The sequence below is a fragment of the Cherax quadricarinatus genome, chromosome 17 (genome assembly GCF_038502225.1).
Source record: "Cherax quadricarinatus isolate ZL_2023a chromosome 17, ASM3850222v1, whole genome shotgun sequence".
Lineage (NCBI taxonomy): Eukaryota > Metazoa > Arthropoda > Malacostraca > Decapoda > Parastacidae > Cherax > Cherax quadricarinatus.
The window spans coordinates 37,198,616-37,218,003 of record NC_091308.1 but is presented as its reverse complement, the minus strand read 5'-3'; positions in this window follow the sequence as shown (position 1 = coordinate 37,218,003).

The following is a 19,388-nucleotide window of genomic DNA, read 5'->3' as shown; positions in this document are numbered from 1 at the left end:
GTTCACATATACCAAAAATAGCACTGGTCCTAGGACCGACCCCTGTGGGACCCCGCTCGTCACAGGTGCCCACTGTGATACATCATTACGTACCATGACTCGTTGTTGCCTCCCTGTCAGGTATTCTCTGATCCATTGCAGTGCCCTTCCTGTTATATGCGCCTGATGCTCTAGCTTCTGCACTAATCTCTTGTGAGGAACTGTGTCAAAGGCCTTCTTGCAGTCCAAGAAGATGCAATCAACCCACCCCTCTCTCTCTTGTCTTACTTCTGTTATTTTATCATAAAACTCCAGAAGGTTTGTGACACAGGATTTGCCTTCCGTGAATCCGTGCTGGTTGGCATTTATACTCCTGTTCCGTTCCAGGTGCTCCACCACTCTCCTCCTGATAATCTTCTCCATAATTTTGCATACTATACACGTCAATGACACAGGTCTATAGTTTAGTGCCTCTTTTCTGTCTCCTTTTTTGAAAATGGGAACTACATTTGCTGTCTTCCATACCTCAGGTAGTTGCCCAGTTTCCAGGGATGTGTTGAAGATTGTGGTAAGTGGTACGCACAACATATCTGCTCCCTCTCTAAGGACCCATGGAGAGATGTTGTCTGGTCCCATTGCCTTTGAGGTATCGATGTCCCTTAGCAGTTTCTTCACCTCCTCCTCATCTGTATGTATGTCGTCCAACACTTGTTGGTGTATTCCTTGTTGGTGTCCCCATCTGGTCTGTCCCCCCAGAGTCCTTCCTGTCTCTACTGTAAATACTTCCTTAAATCTCGTGTTGAGCTCCTCACATACCTCTTGATCGTTTCTTGTGAGTTCCCCACCTTCTTTCCTCAGCCTTATCACCTGGTCCTTGACTGTTGTCTTCTTCCTAATGTGGCTATACAGCAGTTTCGGGTCAGATTTGACTTTCGATGCTATGTCGTTTTCATACTGTCTCTGGGCCTCCCTCCTTATCTGCGCATACTCGTTTCTGGCTCTTCTACTAATCTCCTTGTTTTCCTGGGTCCTATGCCTCCTGTACCTTTTCCATTCTCTGTTGCACTTAGTTTTTGCCTCCCTACACCTTCGGGTAAACCAAGGACTCGTCTTGGTCTTCCTATTATTTCTGTTTCCCTTGGGAACAAAACTTTCCTCTGCCTCCTTGCACTTGTGTGTGTGTGTGTGTGTGTGTGTGTGTAGGGTAATCTGACCGTGGGAACCTCAGTAAGATACCTCTAACAGCGCTACTTACTAACTCTTGCAAGGATAGTTGAAGTCACTAGTTGTGAACACGAAACACCTTTTTTTCCCATAGTTCCCACAACTCATAGAGGTTGAGTTGTCCTTCCCATAATCGGACCAAACTTGATTGTTCTCCCATCACCCTCCAGCTGTTGGACCCAATGATAATGTCTTCAGCATACATCCCATGACCCTGGGATCCTGAGGTGGCTGCAGACGTTTGTGATGTATGTTTCCTCATGGTATAGAAATAAAATAATAATAATAATAATAATAATAATAATAATAATAATAATAATAATAATAATAATAATAATAATAATAATAATAATAATAATTATGATACTGATGTGCCTCTACCCTGAAGGAGTGAGGATATTGCAGTTCAGAGGGTCTTCAGAACGGTGATGTCATCACGCTTTTGGTGAAAGAGCTGTTGAATGAATGACAGTGGAAGTATTTCCTTTTTTTTTTTCGTGAAGGTCAGCCTACCTACCCATCCGGAGCGCTAAAAGAATCATTATAATAACACATTATAATAAATGTTTCTATTATTTTCCTTAATTAACAATTTTACTTTTAATTATGGTTACATTATTGTTATTTATTTTATATTGATTTACTTAACATTGTTTATTGCTAAACTAATTTTTTAAGCTATTTTAATTTTTTAAAATCATTTATTAAGCTAGATTTAATTTGACACGAGTTTCATTACCTTTTACCTCACTTTCATAAAATATTATTTAGCTTTATTTATTTTTTAAATCGTTTTTATTAGGATTTTTATCATGATTTAGCTGAGGTTCTACCGTTCATCTGTGAGACCTGAAGAGTGACTGTGCTGAGAGATGTTCTTAACTCACCAGTAAACGTCCTCTAGCACTCACCTCCAGCTCAGAGAATCATAACTCAGTGTACATTTCTTGTCTCCTTTAATTAATCCTTCAGGGGCGATGATGCCCTTGAAGGATTAATTCTTGCCGGACGGAGAGTTCCTGAGCCTACGACCTGGTGACATCCTCCCCTCCCTTGAATAAGGCCGTGTGTAATAATGGTTGGTTGGGAGACAACATCCACCCGGGAAGGTGCGACCTTCCTCTCCTTCCAGTGTGAAAAGGAAATATGTTCAATATTTTACACTTTTAGAAATGCTGATACTTTCATACTTCTTAAACGTGCAGGATGAGTAGTCAATCTTGCAACTACTATTTACATCCAGTATACACAGCATATATGTATGAATGTATATATATATATATATATATATATATATATATATATATATATATATATATATATATATATATATATATATATATATATATATATATATATATATACATACATACATACACGCACACATATACCGTGCCGAAGAAGTAAAACTTGCGATTTTAGCTCAAATAGCAACGCTCTGTTTGCCGAATAAGACAAGCGAAAATTTGTGTATGCAATAATTTCGCGAAAATCATTCTGAACCTAACGAAAAAAATATATTTCAATGTGTTTGTTGATTATTAAATTATTGCTAACTTATCTGAAATATATAAAGTTGGATTAGGGTAAATTAAATTGCGCTTGTTATAATAAGGTTAGGTAAGTTTTCTAAGGTTCTTTTGGTACAAAATTATTAATTTTTACTTTAACATAAATAAAAAAAAATATCTTTAAATGCATAAGAGAAAATTTTAGAAAGGAGTTAATTTTAATTGGGAGTTTTTAAGTGAATGTTTAAGGAACATCGATTTGGGTGAGAGAATAAGTGTTGTGCAGGAGTTAAGTGTTGAAATATGAGAGTCATTTGGTGACGGAACAGCAGGAGAGTGCTGAATATTAGGCATAATTAACAATGGAGCCTCTAATTTAATTATACTTAAAATTACTTATATTAATAGATAACACTTATATACAAAATGATGATAAATAAGCATACGAGGCATGATGAAGTGCACTATCGCAGCAGCAGTTTGCGGGAACGAAAGACAAAACATTAGTGAACGAAACACTGATTGGTAAACTTTTGTATGTGAAAGTTTTCAGAAGAACAAGTGAAACTTCAGGTCATTACTCAGCGGGAGTTAAAATAAGAGGTAGATGGAGTACCAGGAGAATGATGTCAGTGAATAACAGAGAAATGAAAGTGAATGAACTGAAGAAAATAGCTATTAGTGGGCAGTATATACAATTACTGAAAGAAAGATGGCCCAGACAGAGTGCAGGTAACGAGGAGGTCCAAGAAGTACCAGGTAAATTGAAGAATGCAACACTAGAGTAATGCAGACCAGAGGTTTGTGGTTATAGGAGGGCGGGTGCAGGTGGGAGAAGGAATGATTGGTGGAATGATGACGTGAAGAGGACGGGGAGAAAAAATTATCATGAAAGAAGTGTATTCCAGTGTGTAAAAAAATATTTATGGAAAGTAGAGAACATAATTATTTTTAATAGATTCTGTCGGCTATTTTCCTAGTAGGGGTATTTTGTTTGTTATTTGAGAGTGTTTATTGTTTTGTTGTCTGGGAATGTTCATTGTTTTGTTGTCTGGAGTTGTTTATTTAATGTCTGAGAATGTTTATTGTAATGTTGTCTGGGAATGTTAATTATTTGGGAAAATCTATTCTATTGTCTGGGAATGTTTATTGTTTTGTTGTCTGGGAATGTTTATTGCTTTGTTGACTGAGAATATTTATTGTTTTGTTTCTGAGAATATTGTTTTGTTTATTGTTTTGGTATCCGAGAATGTTAATTGTTTTGTTGCCTGAGAATGTTTATTGTTTCGTTGTCTGGGAAGGTTTGTTGTTTCGTTGTCTGGGAATGTTTATTGTTTTGTTTGCTGAGAATACTTATTGCACTAAATAACAAAAAGGCACAATACCGTGACTGGTCCAAGTCGGACCGAAACGTCGTCGTAAGTTTCTCTCTTTTGCTTATTGCACTGTTGTATAACAATATGTTTTGTTGACTGGTAGCGTTTATTTTGTTGTTTCTAAGAATGTTTATTGTTTTCTTGTCGGGGAATGTTTAGTGTTTTGTTGTCTGAGAATATTTATTGTTTTGTTGTAGGGGAATGTTTAGTGTTTTGTTGTCTGAGAATATTTATTGTTTTGTTGTAGGGGAATGTTTGCTGTTTGGTAATGTTTATTGTTTTATTTTCTGGGAATGTTTATTGTTTTGCTGACTGTGAATGTTTATTGTTTTGTTGTTTGGGAAAGTCACTGAAGACTTGAGTAAGGATGTTACACTCACACACACAGTGTATTGTATACACAGTGTATTGTATACAGAGTGCATTGTATACACAGTGTGTTGGTGCGAGTACTGTGCACACCGTAAACTGGTGTGAGTAATGTGCACACGTACAGTGTACTAGTGCGAGCACTGAGCACACATGCAGTGTACTGTTGTGAGCACTGAACACACATGCAGTGTACTGTCGTGAGCACTGAACACACATACAGTGTACTGTTGTGAGCACTGAACACACATACAGTGTACTGTCGTGAGCACTGAACACACATACAGTGTACTGTTGTGAGCACTGAACACACATACAGTGTACTGTTGTGAGCACTGAACACACATACAGTGTACTGTTGTGAGCACTGAGCACACATACAGTGTAATGGCTTGAGCACTGAGCACACATACAGAGAAAGGGTGTGAGCACTGAGCACACATACAGTGTACTGCTGTGAGCACTGAGCACACATACAGTGTACTGTTGTGAGCACTGAGCACACATACAGTGTACTGTTGTGAGCACTGAACACACATACAGTGTACTGTTGTGAGCACTGAACACACATACAGTGTACTGTCGTGAGCACTGAGCACACATACAGTGTACTGTTGTGAGCACTGAACACACATACAGTGTACTGTTGTGAGCACTGAACACACATACAGTGTACTGTTGTGAGCTCTGAACACACATACAGTGTACTGTTGTGAGCACTGAACACACATACAGTGTACTGTTGTGAGCACTGAACACACATACAGTGTACTGTTGTGAGCACTGAACACACATACAGTGTACTGTTGTGAGCACTGAACACACATACAGTGTACTGTTGTGAGCACTGAGCACACATACAGTGTACTGTTGTGAGCACTGAACACACATACAGTGTACTGTTGTGAGCACTGAACACACATGCAGTGTACTGTTGTGAGCACTGAACACACATACCGTGTACTTTTGTGAGCACTGAACACACATACAGTGTACTGTTGTTAGCACTGAACACACATACAGTGTACTGTTGTGAGCACTGAACACACATACAGTGTACTGTTGTGAGCACTGAACACACATACAGTGTACTGTTGTGAGCACTGAACACACATACAGTGTACTGTTGTGAGCACTGAACACACATACAGTGTACTGTTGTGAGCACTGAACACACATACAGTGTACTGTTGTGAGCACTGAGCACACATACAGTGTACTGTTGTGAGCACTGAACACACATACAGTGCATTGTTGTGAGCACTGAACACACATACAGTGTACTGTTGTGAGCACTGTACACACATGCAGTGTACTGTTGTGAGCACTGAACACACATACAGTGTACTGTTGTGAGCACTGAGCACACATACAGTGTACTGTTGTGAGCACTGAACACACATACAGTGTACTGTTGTGAGCACTGAACACACATGCAGTGTACTGTTGTGAGCACTGAACACACATACAGTGTACTGTTGTGAGCACTGAACACACATACATTGTACTGTTGTTAGCACTGAACACACATACAGTGTACTGTTGTGAGCACTGAACACACATACAGTGTACTGTTGTGAGCACTGAACACACATACAGTGTACTGTTGTGAGCACTGAACACACATACAGTGTACTGTTGTGAGCACTGAACACACATACAGTGTACTGTTGTGAGCACTGAACACACATACAGTGTACTGTTGTGAGCACTGAGCACACATACAGTGTACTGTTGTGAGCACTGAACACACATACAGTGTACTGTTGTGAGCACTGAACACACATACAGTGTACTGTTGTGAGCACTGAACACACATACAGTGTACTGTTGTGAGCACTGAACACACATACAGTGTACTGTTGTGAGCACTGAACACACATACAGTGTACTGTCGTGAGCACTGAACACACATACAGTGTAGTGTTGTGAGCACTGAGCACACATACAGTGTACTGTTGTGAGCACTGAACACACATACAGTGTACTGTTGTGAGCACTGAACACACATACAGTGTACTGTTGTGAGCACTGAACACACATACAGTGTACTGTTGTGAGCCCTCAGCACACATACAGTGTACTGTTGTGAGCACTGAACACACATACAGTGTACTGTCGTGAGCACTGAACACACATACAGTGTACTGTTGTGAGCACTGAACACACATACAGTGTACTGTTGTGAGCACTGAACACACATACAGTGTACTGTCGTGAGCACTGAACACACATACAGTGTACTGTTGTGAGCACTGAACACACATACAGTGTACTGTTGTGAGCACTGAACACACATACAGTGTACTGTCGTGAGCACTGAACACACATACAGTGTACTGTTGTGAGCACTGAACACACATACAGTGTACTGTTGTGAGCACTGAACACACATATAGTGTACTGTTGTGAGCACTGAACACACATACAGTGTACTGTCGTGAGCACTGAACACACATACAGTGTACTGTTGTGAGCACTGAACACACATACAGTGTACTGTTGTGAGCACTGAACACACATACAGTGTACTGTTGTGAGCACTGAACACACATACAGTGTACTGTTGTGAGCACTGAACACACATACAGTGTACTGTTGTGAGCACTGAACACACATACAGTGTACTGTTGTGAGCACTGAACACACATACAATGTACTGTTGTGAGCACTGAACACACATACAGTGTACTGTTGTGAGCACTGAACACACATACAGTGTACTGTTGTGAGCACTGAACACACATACAGTGTACTGTTGTGAGCACTGAACACACATACAGTGTACTGTCGTGAGCACTGAGCACACATGCAGTGTACTGTTGTGAGCACTGAACACACATACAGTGTACTGTTGTGAGCACTGAACACACATACAGTGTACTGTTGTGAGCACTGAACACACATACAGTGTACTGTTGTGAGCACTGAACACACATACAGTGTACTGTTGTGAGCACTGAACACACATACAGTGTACTGTCGTGAGCACTGAGCACACATACAGTGTACTGTTGTGAGCACTGAACACACATACAGTGTACTGTTGTGAGCACTGAACACACATACAGTGTACTGTTGTGAGCACTGAACACACATACAGTGTACTGTTGTGAGCACTGAACACACATACAGTGTACTGTTGTGAGCACTGAACACACATACAGTGTACTGTTGTGAGCACTGAACACACATACAGTGTACTGTTGTGAGCACTGAACACACATAGAGTGTACTGTTGTGAGCACTGAACACACATACAGTGTACTGTCGTGAGCACTGAACACACATACAGTGTAGTGTTGTGAGCACTGAGCACACATACCGTGTACTGTTGTGAGCACTGAACACACATACAGTGTACTGTTGTGAGCACTGAACACACATACAGTGTACTGTTGTGAGCACTGAACACACATACAGTGTACTGTTGTGAGCACTGAACACACATACAGTGTACTGTTGTGAGCACTGAACACACATACAGTGTACTGTTGTGAGCACTGAACACACATACAGTGTACTGTTGTGAGCACTGAACACACATACAGTGTACTGTTGTGAGCACTGAACACACATACAGTGTACTGTTGTGAGCACTGAACACACATACAGTGTACTGTTGTGAGCACTGAACACACATACAGTGTACTGTTGTGAGCACTGAACACACATACAGTGTACTGTCGTGAGCACTGAACACACATACAGTGTACTGTTGTGAGCACTGAACACACATACAGTGTACTGTTGTGAGCACTGAACACACATACAGTGTACTGTTGTGAGCACTGAACACACATACAGTGTACTGTTGTGAGCACTGAACACACATACAATGTACTGTTGTGAGCACTGAACACACATACAGTGTACTGTTGTGAGCACTGAACACACATACAATGTACTGTTGTGAGCACTGAACACACATACAGTGTACTGTTGTGAGCACTGAACACACAGTGAAAATACGCTGAAGAAAATGTTATCTGAGTACACTAGAGGAGGAGGAGGAGGAGGCGGAGGAGGAGGAGGAGGAGGAGGCGGAGGAGGAGGATGGAGGAGGAGGAGGAGGAGGAGGAGGAGGAGGAGGAGGAGGAGGAGGAGGAGGAGGAGGAGGAGGAGGATGGAGGAGGAGGAGGAGGAGGATGGAGGAGGAGGAGGAGGAGGAGGAGGAGGAGGAGGAATAGGAGGAGGAGGAGGAGGAGGATGGAGGAGGGATAGTAGAGAGGTAGAATGAGTGTCTGGGAGGAAGAAGGTTCTTACGAGAGGAGTTGTAGAGAGGGGAAAAGGGTATTAGAGAAGGTAGGGGATGTAGAGAGGGAAGAAGGTAGTAAGGAAGGTTGAACAGAAGGAAGGAAAACTATGGTATTATTAAGAGGAGGGAAGAAGTGGGAATAAGATGAGAATAGAGAGAGGGAAGAGGGAAGGAAGAGAAAGAGAGGGAAGAGGATAGTGAGAGAGAGAGAGGGAAGATGATAGGGAGAGAGAGAGAGGGAAGAGGATAGGGAGAGAGAGAGAGGGAAGAGGATAGGGAGAGAGAGAGACGGAAGAGGGGAGGGAGAAAGAGGGAGGGAGACAGAGAGGGGAGGGGGAGAGAGGGGAGGGGGAGAGAGGGGATGGGGAGAGAGGGGAGAGGAAACACTTAGTGATGTTAAAGCTGAGAGTTCCACACACCTCATTACTCTCCTCTTGTTCTCTCTGACTGTGTATGACTGACTGTAGTAGTGTATGACTGACTGTAGTAGTGTATGACTGACTGTAGTAGTGTATGACTGACTGTAGTAGTGTATGACTGACTGTAGTAGTGTATGACTGACTGTAGTAGTATATGACTAACTGTAGTGGTGTATGACTGACTGTGCAGTAGTTATCTTCATACTTGAAGTTAAAACTCTCACAGAAATCCACCATGACACCCGCACTACAAGAAGTATCATTTAATAGGTTCTTTGCGATGACTCGCGGCATCTCCAGCCATTGTTTCCTTGAAGATTAATGTGCCTACATAACACAAGCCTTCACTTTCCTTCATTTTCAGCCTAGATTCATCCGGAACTGCATTAAGCTATCCTAAACAAATCCTCCATAAAGCAGTCCTCTAAACAGCATTTCATAGGGCTCCTGTGTGGTGACGCTTGCCAGAAGCAAATCTGTTTCCATCATCTCCCATCAACGATCTTACTATGAAACAATGACCCACACCTCTGACTTCTACAATAAACATCTTCACTTTCCCTTGTGGACACTGTCCCAAGAAATATGTAAGCAAAGCAGGTAGAAATCTCTTTGTTCATCTAAGTGAACATCGAAGCACCTGCAACAGGGACGTTTAAAAGAATGCTTGTGTCCTCACCAGAAACTCCACGGGACATTTGATGAGTTGGAATGAGGTACAACTCGTTCTCACTTAGACGCCAACGGTGCCTAGAAACCTCACTAATAGCCCACACCAACACTGGAACATAATACTAGAAATTTCATGATACTCAGCCAGTCTACTGTAAGCTCAACCTACCTTATAACACAGGAATCACTTGTCCTCAAGGTCTACTTGACGTCATTTCAAATAATCTTACTTGCGGTTTCATCTGGTCACTACACATCACTCACAACTCACTTGCAGCTTATATTTTCTGATATTTTTTACCTCTCTATGTCAGAAGTAATCAAGGTCACAGGACTCAAACACTTTTTAATAAATATGTTCTACTGTCTTTTTAAACCACAGACTATGAAACTATGGTTTTATAGGCCTATGCAAACTATGATTTTTTTTATTTATTTTTTTTTTACAGAGAAGTTTGGCATGACAATGGGATTCCCCATCAGTGTAATTCTTGGCAACATCTGCAAAGATTTCTTTGAGGGTGGCCATTTTGTCTATAACATGACTACTTAATGTAACATTATCATCACCCAGTTTACACTTGAGGAAAAACAGAGCACCTTTGTTTCCTGTACTGATGTTAAGCTTATTAATTAGAATCTCTTAATTAAGTTTGAGGTGTACCGCAAACCTACTAATAAAAATGACTTGGTACACACTCACTCATATCATGATAAGAAAACCAAACATGGTAAGTATTATGAACACAGGTGTAGATTATTTGGCCTACACTCCTTGCTGTAACACGTTAACTACTTAGGAACGAGCAAAAAGGCACCAGAGTAAATGATTGTATTTCCTTCACCAAAACAAGCTGGTATTTACAGTATTTGTATAGCCTATGTACAGTATTTACTACCATGCACAATGAGGCAAATGCAAGTACACAGCGACCAGCTGTGAAGGTAAGTCTACCAAGGCTGCTTCACGAGTGTTCCACATCACTTCACAGTTTTTAGCGGGCTTCCTTGTGCTTGGCTGGTTGAACTAAGGAGCTGGTATAATGATGGGGCCCATATTCGCTAAACACTTAGCACCTGGTTCACTGTTCAGGAGGATTGCCCATATTGGTGAGTGACATACGCCGAATAAAATGTAACATACTCTTAGCATGCTACAGTACTTTAATAGCATTCTGCATATTCCTAGTGAATATGCAGCCACGAATTCCTGGAAGAGGAATACAACACCATTAGAGACAAGTACAGGTAAGTTCTCCACGACGGGTCTTCGCCCGGGACTTCTCCATGCGGTGACCCAGCAACCACTAGAGACATCTTCACAACACTAAGGTTTCTTTCACATTTCATCAACGACTGCTAAAATAAAGCTCAAAGAATCCTTTCTACTCTCAAAGAAAATAAAGGCCGCGACAAACAAGGTGAAACAGCTCATCTCTTTCCCAGGAAGACAGCGGACAGCATCACACAGACCCTTCAAGAGAATGGTGCAAGTGTTGTCGTTGTCACCTGCAGTATCATCAAAGAGGTCACCAGACCGAAAAGCAACAGTAGCAGCTAGAATAACGACAACGCAGCAGTGTACACACACACACACACACACACACACACACACACACATATGTATATATATATATATATATATATATATATATATGTCGTGCCGAATAGGAAGAACTTGCGATCTTGGCTTAAATAGCAACGCTCATCTTGCCATATAGGACAAGCGAAAATTTGTGTATGCAATAATTTCGCCAAAATCATTCTGAACTTAACGAAAAAAAATATATTTCACTGTGTTTGTTTAGTATTAAATTATTGTAAACAAATCTAAAATATATTTAGTTAGGTTAGGCTAAAATAAATTGTTCTTGTTATAATAAGGTTAGGTAAGTTTTCTAAGATTCTTTTGGTGCAAAATTAAAATTTTTTACATTAACATTAATGAAAAAAATATATCTTTACACGTATAAGAGAAAATTTTAGAAAGGACTTAATTTTAAATGAGTTTTTGCTAATTGACCAGTTTTACATATTCGGCACGACATATATATATGTATATATATATATATATATATATATATATATATATATATATATATATATATATATATATATATATATATATACATATATATATATATATATATATATATATATATATATATATATATGTGTGTGTGTGTGTGTGTGTGTGTGTGTGTGTGTGTGTGTGTGTGTGTGTGTGTGTGTGTGTGTGTGTGTGTGTGTGTGTGTGTGTGTGTGTGTGTGTGTATGTGTGTGTGTGTGTGTGTGTGTGTGTGTACTCACCTAGTTGTGGTTGCAGGGGTCGATTCATAGCTCCTAGCCCCGCTTCTTCACTGGTCGCTACTGGGTGTATGTGTAGATCAACCACTGTGAAAAGAAAACTAAACTTCCAAGCGCTTTCTTGATTTCTCAATTATCAAGTAACTATAAAAATAAAAAAATTAGCAGAAGGTATATAAGGGCGAGATTACACTTCGCAGTCAACAAACAACACCTGAACCTTTTATGATGAAGTGGGTGAGGCGGTCAAAGACCTGCCAGATATAACTTATATTCTACCCAAGCTTTACAGTTTTTCCCAATTTTTTAAATTATAAATGAGTCTAATTTGTAAAATCTAAAAATCAATATTCATATTAATTTCATAATTATATTTCTCTCGACCGTGGAGCTGCTCGATACAGCTTTATCAGCCTTTTAAAAATCAATTAAATGATTAAAATCTCTCACATGAATAAATAGAGCATTAGGTTCTTGTCCACTTCTAATGCTATATTTATGTTGTTACAATCTTCGTTCAACACTTTTCTCAATTTGACTGTAATGAATTTTATAATTTTTTTTACAAGGAATCTTATAGACACAGCCTTCAGCATTTTTGGGGGGAATTTTTAATGAAAAGTTTATTTTTACTGTTTTAAGATTTTAAATACAATTTTTATAATAAAATTCCTAAGTAGAGAAGGTATATTAAGAAAGTTTTGATGGTAAGGGAGAATCTACATATTCTTGGTTGAATGAGGTTGGTTGTCCGTTTTCGAATTGTAAAAACTATTTCTAACATTTTTTAAAAGATTTATCAGTTAAGTGTTTTGGATGTTTTAGATCATTAGCTATTTAAGAAATCTTCAAGATTTCTTTATCTATGAAGTCTGTGTTGCAAATACGTAAAACTCTCAAAAACATTCATAAGAATACAGGAAGTTTAACTCTATTTTGAAGTGAAGAATAATAATGTACATAAGAACAATTATTTGTTGGCTTTCTGTAACTTTTAAATTTAAAATCATGGTTTCCCGGTTTCCCTTATTGATTAAAACATCTAGAAGAGGCAAAGAGCTATTTTCTTCACCCTCAGCAGTAAAATTTATGGAATGAGCTACATTATTAAATTTAACAAGGAAATGGTTTGTGTTTATTTTCTTAGGCATTAGAAACAAAACATTATCAACATATCTATACCACTTAGCTCTATTGGGAAGTATTTTGTTAAGCAATCTTTTTTTTTCTAAGTATTTTATGTCCAAATTGCTAAGGATAAGTGAGAGAGGATTTCCCATTCCCATACCAAACTTCTGAGTGTAAATATCGCCATTAAACACAAACTTTTCATAAACAATACAAAGATCAATAAAATAGATAACTGTAAGTATTGACAATGGTAAATCATAATTAAAAAGTTTTTCAGATAGGAAACCTAATAAATCTTGAAGTTTCCTATCTGAAGAACTTGTTAATTACGATATATATATATATATATATATATATATATATATATATATATATATATATATATATATATATATATATATATATATATATATATATATATATATATATATATATATATATGTCGTGCCGAATAGGCAGAACTTGCGATCTTGGCTTAAATAGCAACGCTCATCTTGCCATATAGGACAAGTAAAAATTTGTGTATGCAATAATTTCGCCAAAATCATTCTGAACCTAACGAAAAAAATGTATTTGATTGTGTTTCTTTATTATTAAGTTATTGTAAGCAAATCTAAAATATATTTAGTTGGGTTAGGCTAAAATAAATTGTTTTTGTTATAATTAGATTAGGTAAGTTTTCTTAGATTCTTTTGGTGCAAAATTAAATTTTTTTACATTAACATTAATGAAAAAATATATCTTTAAACGTATAAGAGAAAATTTTAGAAAGGACTTAATTTTAAATGAGTTCTCGCTAATTGACCAGTTTTACATATTCGGCACGACATATATATATATATTTATATATACACACACACACACACACCAAGTTTTATTCCTTAAAGAATTGGATCTTCTCAGGGAAAGTGAACCTTCTAACAAGGAAGGAATGCAACATATCTAGACTTGGGACACTGTCATGTTTACACTTTTGGAGTGAGATGCAGACGTTTCCGCCTTCTTCCTCCCCTGTAAACATTCTTCTATACCAAGGCTATGCTCACACGTGCTTCCTCCCTCTTTCTCTCCCTCCCTCCCTCTCTCCATCTGCATAGATGTTATTCAGGCCCTCTACATGTTCTCTCTCGCATCCCACTCTAGTTCACTGATTACAAGCATCCATCTCGGCCACACAGTACTATCATCCTTTCGACTACAGTCTCCTCCTTCTGTACACTTCTATTCTTCTCACCCACCTTCCATCATTATCCTTCCTTTTCGCCTACACTTACGACGCCCCGGTCACCGCTATCGCCATCGCTGCCATTACTACTACCTCTAAAACCATCCCCACAAAGACACAACCACCAATACCGAAACCACAAACCTCACCACTACCAACTCCACCACCACCATAATCATCACCGCTACCACCACCACCACCACCACCATCATCACCACCACCACTACCACCGAAACCACCATCACCACCACCACTACCTTCATTGCTACCATCACCATCGCGACACAACAACCGCTACCATCACCACCACCACTACCATCACTGCTACCATCACCACCACCACCACTACCACTGCTACCACCACCACTAAAATCATCGCGACCATAATCACGACCACCCTGACTACCACCACCACCACCACCATTACCATCATCGCTATCATCACCTCTACCACCATCACCACCACCATTAGAACACAACCACCACCACCAACACTACCACTACCACTACCACCATTAACACCACCACCACCATCACTACCACCACTAATACCACCATCACCACCATCACCACCACCACCATCACCACCATCATCATCATCACCACCACCACCACCACCACCACCACCACCACCACTACCACCACCACCACCACCACCACCACCGCGACACAACAACCACCACCAACATTTACCACATAGGACCTAACAGTGTCCCTTTAAAGCCCAGTCTGACACTCTGGGTGAGACCAATATGCCTTTGGCTTCCGTCCTCACAGATTGGCCATTTTTGGGTCGTCTTTCACGACACGAGGACTCTGTGTGAGGCTTACGGTGTCGTGGTGCTGCCAGAGGCTTCCCTTGTATCACGAAGCCTCATCCGGCCAGCGTGGAAGCTCGCAGAATCATCAGCATTTGCGTACACAAACATACGAACGATTGAGCATCAATCGTCCAGAGAAGAACCTGGACATCAGACAATTTTTTTTCACAGACACGAAAACAGTTTTAATCACCCATTCACACACACACACACACACACACACACACACACACACACACACACACACACACACACACACACACACACACACACACACACACACACACATTCTCTCTCCTCTTTTTTCTTCTCACTCTCCCCCTCTCTCTCTCCATCTACCTTCCCTTCTCTATCTCTCTCTCTCTCTCTTCCCCATTTTCCTTTCTCACTCTCCCCCTCTCCTACCCTTCCCTTCTCTCTCTTTCCCCCTCTCTCTCACTCTCTCTCACACTCTCTCTCCCCCTTTCCCTTCTCACTCTTCCCCCTCTCTCTCTCCTTGTGCACTAATGGTATATAATACCGACAAGATGAAATTAAGACATATGTGCAACATCTGAGTATCTTTATTTTAGACGTTTCCCTTCTCTCTCTCTCTCTCTCTCTCACACACACAAAAAAAAAGTGGTGGGGACTCGCAGGAACCAGGGATCAGATGAGAATGGTTCTGGTAGGGAGGAGTCGATGGAGGAGCAGTGGAAAAGGATGGAACAAGAGTGGGAGAGAAAATTAGGAGAGCTTTCTGAAAAAATGGAGAAAGAGCTCTCTGTGAAATTGGAAAAGAGGTTGGAGAAGGAGACAAAGAATTGGGAGGCACAAGTCGAAACTGCAGTAGCCAAGATAAGGGTCCTAGAAGTTGAGATAAATAGGCTGAAGCGAGTTACAGGGGCAGTGACCAGAGAAGACACAGCATGTGAAGCTGCGAGGCCGAACAGGAAGGAGGGAATTATGAATTATGCTAAGGTCATATCAGCCTGCCAAGAAGGGCCAAGGAGTGAAAGGGAAGAACAGCTGGGGGCAGATGCAGAGGATGATAGGTCGAATGCTGAGGCACAACCATGCTACCAAGAGCCACTGGTAAAATCAAGGGAGAAAATGACCACATACAGACAGGATCCAGAGTCACAGAGGGTGAGGCAGTGGGAGGAGGAAAGGGCAAAATTAGTGTTTATCCATGGGCTTCAGGAGAGAGAGGAAAGGACACACACTGAAAGGCGGCAGGAAGAAAGAAAGGAGATTGAGAAAATCATCACGGAAATAGGTAAAGAAGAGATGGCTGAGATTGTAAATTTTCAGAGAATAGGGAGGGGGGGGGGTACTCGAAGGGAAGAAACCGACAGATCAAGCTGATTCTCAGGACGGAAACAGTGCGGAACAGGATCCTCCAAGAGAAACCACGGTTGAAATACTTGGAAGAGTACAAGAGGATGTTCCTAGACAGAGACAGAACACAAACAGAACGACAGCAGCTGAGGGAGAGGACAAAAAGGCGAAAGGAGCTAGGAAAGGAGACAAGGATGGAACCAGCAGAGGTCAGTCAGAGCAAAACAGAGCAGCATGGGCAAGCACACACATAACTATCCTCAGAACCCCGCACCCTATCACACCACCCCAACACACACTACAGTCCATACACACAGCTTCCACCCAACACCGTGCTATAGAATCCCACAGTATGCTACCAGGTCTCCCACCCTCACAGGCCCCCCAAACCACAGTGTTGGAAAGGAAATTGAAGGTATGGTTCACAAACGCTGATGGAATAACAAATAAGTGGGAGGAGTGGTACAAGAGAGTCAAAGAGGCATCACCAGACATCATAGCTCTCACAAAAACCAAGCTTACAGGTATGATAACAGATGCCATCTTTCCAACGGGATACCAGATCCTGAGGAAAGACAGAGGGAACAGGGGGGTGGAGGAGTGGCATTGCTGATTAAAAACCGATGGAATTTTGATGAGCTGGAGAGAGGAGACAGCGGAGAAGAAAGTGATTACACAGAGGGAACGCTTTACTCTGGAGGTTCCAAGGTGGTAATAGCAGTGATGTATAACCCACCACAGAACAGCAGGAGGCCAAGGCAAAAGTACGACGAGAGCAATAGAGAGATGGTTGACACACTGGCTGCAGTGGCCAGAAGAGCTCATTCATGCAGGGCAAAGCTCCTGATCATGTGTGACTTTAACCACAAGGAGATCGATTGGGAGAACTTGGAGCCAGATTGGGGCCAAGATACATGAAGGGCTAAGATGATGGAGGTGGTACTGGAAAACTTCATGCACTAACACGTAAGGGACACTACAAGAGAGAGAGGAGAGAATGAACCAGCAAGACTGGACTTAGTATTCACCTTGAGTAGTGCAGATGTCGAGGACATCACATATGAAAGACCCCTTGGGGCCAACGATCATGTGGTTTTAAGCTTCGAATACACAGTAGAGCTACAAGTGGAGGGAGAAGCAGGAAGGCCAGGACGAATGAAGCCAAACTACAAGAAGGAGGACTACACGGGAATGAGGAACTTCCTGAACGGGGTTCAGTGGGACAGAGAACTGGCAGGGAAGCCAGTTAATGAGATGATGAAATATGTAGTAACAATATGCAAGGAGGCTGAGGAGAGGTTTATACCCAAGAGTAACAGGAATAATGAAAAAGCCAGGATGAGCCCATGGTTCACCCAAAGGTGCAGGGAGGCAAAAACCAAGTGTGCCAGGGAATGGAAGAAATATAAAAGGCAAAGGACCCAGGAGAATAAGGAGAGCAGTCATAGAGCCAGAAACGAATATGCACAGATAAGAAGGGAGGCCCAACGACAATATGAAAACGACATAGCAGCGAAAGCCAAATTTGACCCGAAACTGTTATACAGCCACATCAGGAGGAAAACAACAGTCAAGGACCAGGTAATCATGCTAAGGAAGGAAGGAGGAGAGACAACAAGAAATGACCATGAAGTATGTGAGGAACTCAATAAGAGATTCAAAGAAGTGTTCACAGAGGAGACAGAAGGGACTCCAGAAAGACGGAGAGGTGGGGCACACCACCAAGAGCTGGACACAGTGCACACAACCGAGGAAGAAGTGAAGAGGCTTCTGAGAGAGCTAGATACCTCAAAGGCAATGGGGTCAGATAACATCTCCCCGTGGGTCCTGAGAGAGGGAGCAGAGGTGCTATGTGTACCCCTAACAACAACATTCAATACATTTATCGAAACAGGGAGATTGCCTGAGGCATGGAAGACAGCAAGTGTAGTCCCAATCTTTAAAAAAGGAGACAGACATGAAGCACAAAACTACAGACCAGTGTCACTGACATGTATAGTATGCAAAATCATGGAGAAGATTATCAGGAGAAAAGTTGTGGAACACCTAGAAAGGAATGATCTCATCAATAGCAGCCAACATGGTTTCAGGGACGGGAAATCCTGTGTCACAAACCTACTGAAGTTCTATGACATGGTGACAGCAGTAAGACAAGAGAGAGAGGGGTGGGTAGATTGCATATTCTTGGACTGCAAGAAGGCGTTTGACACAGTTCCACACAAGAGATTAGTGCAAAAACTGGAGGACCAAGCAGGGATAACAGGGAAGGCACTACAATGGATCAGGGAATACTTGTCAGGAAGACAGCAGCGAGTCATGGTACGTGGCGAGGTGTCAGAGTGGGCATCTGTGACCAACGGGGTCCCACAGGGGTCAGTCGTAGGACCAGCCCTGTTTCTGGTATTTGTGAACGACGTGATGGAAGGAATAGACTCTGAGGTGTCCCTGTTTGCAGATGATGTGAAGCTGATGAGAAGAATTCACTCGATCGAAGACCAGGCAGAACTACAAAGGGATCTGGACAGGCTGCAGACCTGGTCCAGCAATTGGCTCCTGGAGTTTAATCCCACCAAGTGCAAAGTCATGAAGATTGGGGAAGGGCAAAGAAGACCGCAGACCGAGTACAGTCTAGGGGGCCAGAGACTACAAACCTCACTCAAGGAAAAAGATCTTGGGGTGAGTATAACACCAGGTACATCTCCTGAAGCGCACATCAACCAAATAACGGCTACAGCATATAGGCGCCTAGCAAACCTCATAACAGCATTCCGACACC